Consider the following 5,705-nt stretch of genomic DNA (forward strand, 5'->3'; position numbering starts at 1 on the left):
CCTTGCTGAGCGGCCTTTCAGGTTATGTCGATATAGGACTCGTTTTACTGTGGACATAGATACTTTTGTGCCTGTTTCCCCCAGCATCTTCACAAGGTCCTTTGTTGTTGTTCTTGGATTGATTTGCACTTTTCACACCAAAGCACGTTCATATCTAGGAGACAGGACGCGTTTCCTTGCTGAGCGGTCCCATTGTGTTTATATTTGCGTACTATTGTTTGTACAGATGAACATGGTACCTTCAGGTGTTTGGAAATTGCTTCCAAGGATGAACCAGACTTGTGGAGGTCTACAATGTTTTTCTGAGGTCTTGGCTGATTTCCCTGTGATGTCAAGCAAAGAGGCACTGAAGGTAGGCCCTGAAATACAGCCACAGGTACACCTCCAATTGACTCAAATTATGTCAATTATCCTGTCAGAGGCTTCTAAAGCCATGACATCATTTAAAAATAAAATTCCAAGCTGTTTAAAGGCACAGTCAACTTAGTGTATGTAAACTTCTGACCCACTGGAATTGTGATACAGTGAATTATAAATTAAATAATCTGTCTGTAAACAATTTTTGGAAAAATGACGCACGAAGTAGATGTCCTAACCGACTTGCCAAAACATGCCAAAACCGACTTGCCAAAACGTTAACAAGACATTTGTGGAGTGGTTGAAAAACAAGTTTTAATGACTCCAACCTAAGTGTCTGTAATCTTCTGACTTCAACTGTACATTTAGAAATGACCTCAACTAACCCCCAGCACACTGACTCGGTACCGGTGCCCCCTGTATATAACCCCCAGCACACTGACTCGGTACCGGTGCCCCCTGTATATAACCTCCACACTGACTCGGTACCGGTGCCCCCTGTATATAACCCCCAGCACACTGACTCGGTACCAGTGCCCCCTGTATATAACCTCCACACTGACTCGGTACCGGTGCCCCCTGTATATAACCTCCACATTGACTCGGTACCGGTGCCCCCTGTATATAACCTCCACATTGACTCTGTACCGGTTCCCCCTGTATATAACCTCTACACTGACACGGTACCGGTGCCCCCTGTATATAACCTCTACACTGACTCGGTACCGGTGCCCCCTGTATATAACCTCCACACTGACTCGGTACCAGTACCCCCTGTATATAACCTCCACACTAACTCGGTACCGGTGCCCCCTGTATATAACCTCCACACTGACTCGGTACCGGTGCCCCCTGTATATAACCTCCACACTGACTCGGTACCGGTGCCCCCTGTATATAACCCCAGCACACTGACTCGGTACCGGTGCCCCTGTATATAACCCCCAGCACACTGACTCGGTACCGGTGCCCCTGTATATAACCTCCACACTGACTCGGTACCGGTGCCCCTGTATATAACCTCCACACTGACTCGGTACCGGTGCCCCTGTATATAACCTCCACATTGACTCGGTACCGGTGCCCCCTGTATATAACCTCCACATTGACTCTGTACCGGTTCCCCCTGTATATAACCTCTACACTGACTCTGTACCGGTGCCCCCTGTATATAACCTCTACACTGACTCTGTACCGGTGCCCCCTGTATATAACCTCTACACTGACTCGGTACCGGTGCCCCCTGTATATAACCTCCACATTGACTCTGTACCGGTTCCCCCTGTATATAACCTCCACACTGACTCTGTACCGGTGCCCCCTGTATATAACCTCCACACTGACTCGGTACCGGTACCCCTGTATATAACCTCCACACTGACTCGGTACCGGTGCCCCCTGTATATAACCTCCACACTGACTTGGTACCGGTGCCCCCTGTATATAACCTCCACACTGACTCGGTACCGGTGCCCCCTGTATATAACCTCCACACTGACTCGGTACCGGTGCCCCCTGTATATAACCTCCACACTGACTCGGTACCGGTGCCCCCTGTATATAACCTCCACACTGACTCGGTACCGGTGCCCCCTGTATATAACCCCCAGCACACTGACTCGGTACCGGTGCCCCCTGTATATAACCTCTACACTGACTCGGTACCGGTGCCCCCTGTATATAACCTCCACACTGACTCGGTACCAGTGCCCCCTGTATATAACCTCTACACTGACTCGGCACCGGTGCCCCCTGTATATAACCTCCACACTGACTCTGTACCGGTTCCCCCTGTATATAACCTCCACATTGACTCGGTACCGGTGCCCCCTGTATATAACCTCCACACTGACTCGGTACCGGTGCCCCCTGTATATAACCTCCACACTGACTCGGTACCGGTGCCCCCTGTATATAACCTCCACACTGACTCGGTACCGGTGCCCCTGTATATAACCTCCACACTGACTCGGTACCGGTGCCCCCTGTATATAACCTCCACACTGACTCGGTACCGGTGCCCCCTGTATATAACCTCCACACTGACTTGGTACCGGTGCCCCCTGTATATAACCTCCACATTGACTCGGTACCGGTGCCCCCTGTATATAACCTCCACACTGACTCGGTACCGGTGCCCCCTGTATATAACCTCCACATTGACTCGGTACCGGTGCCCCCTGTATATAACCTCCACATTGACTCGGTACCGGTACCCCCTGTATATAACCTCCACACTGACTCGGTACCGGTGCCCCCTGTATATAACCTCCACATTGACTCGGTACCGGTGCCCCCTGTATATAACCTCCACATTGACTCTGTACCGGTTCCCCCTGTATATAACCTCTACACTGACTCTGTACCGGTGCCCCCTGTATATAACCTCTACACTGACTCTGTACCGGTGCCCCCTGTATATAACCTCTACACTGACTCGGTACCGGTGCCCCCTGTATATAACCTCCACATTGACTCTGTACCGGTTCCCCCTGTATATAACCTCCACACTGACTCTGTACCGGTGCCCCCTGTATATAACCTCCACACTGACTCGGTACCGGTACCCCTGTATATAACCTCCACACTGACTCGGTACCGGTGCCCCCTGTATATAACCTCCACACTGACTCGGTACCGGTGCCCCCTGTATATAACCTCCACACTGACTCGGTACCGGTGCCCCCTGTATATAACCTCCACACTGACTCGGTACTGGTACCCCCTGTATATAACCTCCACACTGACTCGGTACCGGTGCCCCCTGTATATAACCTCCACACTGACTCGGTACCGGTGCCCCCTGTATATAACCTCCACACTGACTCGGTACCGGTGCCCCCTGTATATAGCCTCCACACTGACTCGGTACCGGTGCCCCCTGTATATAACCCCCAGCACACTGACTCGGTACCGGTGCCCCCTGTATATAACCTCTACACTGACTCGGTACCGGTGCCCCCTGTATATAACCTCCACACTGACTCGGTACCAGTGTTTCAGAATAAGTCTGTAACGTAACAAAATGTGGAAAAAGTCGAGGTGTCTGAGTACTTTCCGAATGCACTGTATGTAGTATCTATTTGGACTAGTGTCCATCTCTCCATGGTGCTTTGTTACGAGACGATATGGTGCAGTATTCCTCCTTATGGGATTATAGGAGGCGACTTTATATCAATGTGCATTATTTAATGCTAGTTGTCTAGAGCAGGGTTCCCCAAGAAAGCCCTGTACTGCTCTATCATATGAAATCAATACCACACGCTGCCTTTCACTGCCTCTCTCTCTACTCCTCTTCTCTCTCTCTACCCCCCTTCTCTCTCACTCTACCCCCCTTCTCTCTCTCTACCCCCCTCCTCTCTCTCTACCCCCCTCTCTCTCACTCTACCCCCCTTCTCTATCTCTACCCCCCTTCTCTCTCACTCTACCCCCCTTCTCTCTCTCTACCCCCCTCCTCTCGCTTTACCCCCTCTCTCTCACTCTACCCCCCTTCTCTCTCTCTCTACCACCCTTCTCTCTCACTCTACCCCTTCTCTCTCTCTACCCCCCTCTCTCTCTCTCTACCCCCCTCCTCTCTCTCTCTACCACCCTTCTCTCTCACTCTACCCCCTTCTCTCTCTCACTCTACCCCCCTTCTCTCTCTACCCCCTTCTCTCTCTCTCTACCCCCTCCTCTCTCTCTCTCTGTAAGTCCTGTACTACTCTGTTATATGAAATCAATAACACACGCTGCATTTCACTCTCTCTCTACCGCCCTTCTCTCTCACTCTACCCCCTTCTCTTTCTCTACCCCCCTCCTCGCTCTCTCTAGAAGCCCTGTACTGCTCTATCATATGACATCAATACCACATGCTGCCTTTCACTGTCTCTCTCTCTACCCCCTTCTCTCTCACTCTACCCTCCTTCTCTCTCTACCCACCTCTCTCTCACTCTACCCCCTTCTCTCTCACTCTACCCCCTGTCTCTCTCACTCTACCCCCCTTCTCTCTCACTCTACCCCCTTCTCTCTCTCTACCCCCTCCTCTCGCTTTACACCCTCTCTCTCACTCTACCCCCCTTCTCTCTCTCTCTACCACCCTTCTCTCTCTCACTCTACCCCTTCTCTCTCTCACTCTACCCCCTTCTCTCTCTCTACCCCCTTCTCTCTCTCTCTACCCCTCCTCTCTCTCTCTACCACCCTTCTCTCTCACTCTACCCCCTTCTCTCTCTCTCACTCTACCCCCCCTCTCTCACTCTACCCCCTTCTCTATCTCTACCCCCTTCTCTCTCACTCTACCCCCTTCTCTCTCTACCCCCCTCCTCTCGCTTTACCCCCTCTCTCTCACTCTACCCCCTTCTCTCTCTCTCTACCACCCTTCTCTCTCTCTACCCCCCTCCTCTCGCTTTACCCCCTCTCTCTCACTCTACCCCCCTCCTCGCTCTCTCTAGAAGCCCTGTACTGCTCTATCATATGACATCAATACCACATACTGCCTTTCACTGTCTCTCTCTCTACCCCCTTCTCTCTCACTCTACCCTCCTTCTCTCTCTACCCCCCTCTCTCTCACTCTACCCCCCTTCTCTCTCACTCTACCCCCCGTCTCTCTCACTCTACCCCCCTTCTCTTTCTCTACCCCCCTGCTCTCTCTCTCTAGAAGCCCTGTACTGCTCTATCATATAGAATCAATACCACATGCTGTCTTTCACTCTCTCTCTCTACCCCCCTTCTCTCTCACTCTACCCCCCCCCTCTCTCTCTAACCCCCTCCTTTCTCTCTCTAGAAGCCCTGTACTGCTCTATCATATAGAATCAATACCACATGCTACCTTTCACTGTCTCTCTCTATCGCCCTTTTCTCTCTCTCTACCCCCCTTCTCTCTCTGTCTCTAACCCCCTTCTCTCTCTATCTCTACCCCCTTCTCTCTCAAATACCCCCCTTCTCTCTCTCTCCCCTTCTCTCTCTATCTACCCCCATTCCCTCACTCTCTCTAACCCATTCTCTCTCTCTCTCTTTTCAACCCCTTCTCTCTCTCTCTCTCTCTCTCTCTCTCTCTCTCTCTCTCTCTCTCTCTCTCTCTCTCTCTCTCTCTCTCTCTCTCTCTCTACCCCATTCTCTCTCTCTCTATCCCCTTCTTTCTCTCTACTCCCCTTTTCTCTCTGTCTCTACCCCCCCTTCTCTCTCTCTGTCTCTACCCCCCTTCTTTCTGTGTCTCTACTCCCCTTCTCTCTCTCTAATCCCCTTCGCTCTCTGTCTCTACTCCCCTTCTCTCTCTGTCTCTACTCCCCTTCTCTCTCTGTCTCTACCCCCCTTCTCTCTCTGTTTCTGCCCCCTTCTCTCTCTCTGTCTCTACCCCCATTCTCTCTCTCTGT

General features: G+C 51.6%; 1 long non-coding RNA gene across 15 annotated transcripts; it reads right to left on the reverse strand.

The window, feature by feature from the left end:
• Positions 1-1,063: 1,063 nt before the first annotated feature.
• On the reverse strand, positions 1,064-3,334 carry LOC127924972 (uncharacterized). 15 transcript variants are annotated; one of them, XR_008119626.1, is made up of 6 exons: positions 3,292-3,334; positions 3,094-3,171; positions 2,938-3,015; positions 2,199-2,392; positions 1,806-1,922; positions 1,075-1,220 (listed from the first exon to the last, which is right to left on the reverse strand). It is a non-coding gene; the product is annotated as an uncharacterized LOC127924972 (long non-coding RNA). The 15 variants fall into 15 exon arrangements; XR_008119538.1 differs by having other exon boundaries at positions 2,938-3,054; XR_008119554.1 differs by lacking the exon at positions 3,292-3,334 and having other exon boundaries at positions 1,064-1,142; positions 2,938-3,054; positions 3,094-3,203.
• Between the last annotated feature and the right edge of the window lie 2,371 nt (positions 3,335-5,705).

Source organism: Oncorhynchus keta, chromosome 1 (assembly GCF_023373465.1).
Source record: "Oncorhynchus keta strain PuntledgeMale-10-30-2019 chromosome 1, Oket_V2, whole genome shotgun sequence".
NCBI lineage: Eukaryota > Metazoa > Chordata > Actinopteri > Salmoniformes > Salmonidae > Oncorhynchus > Oncorhynchus keta.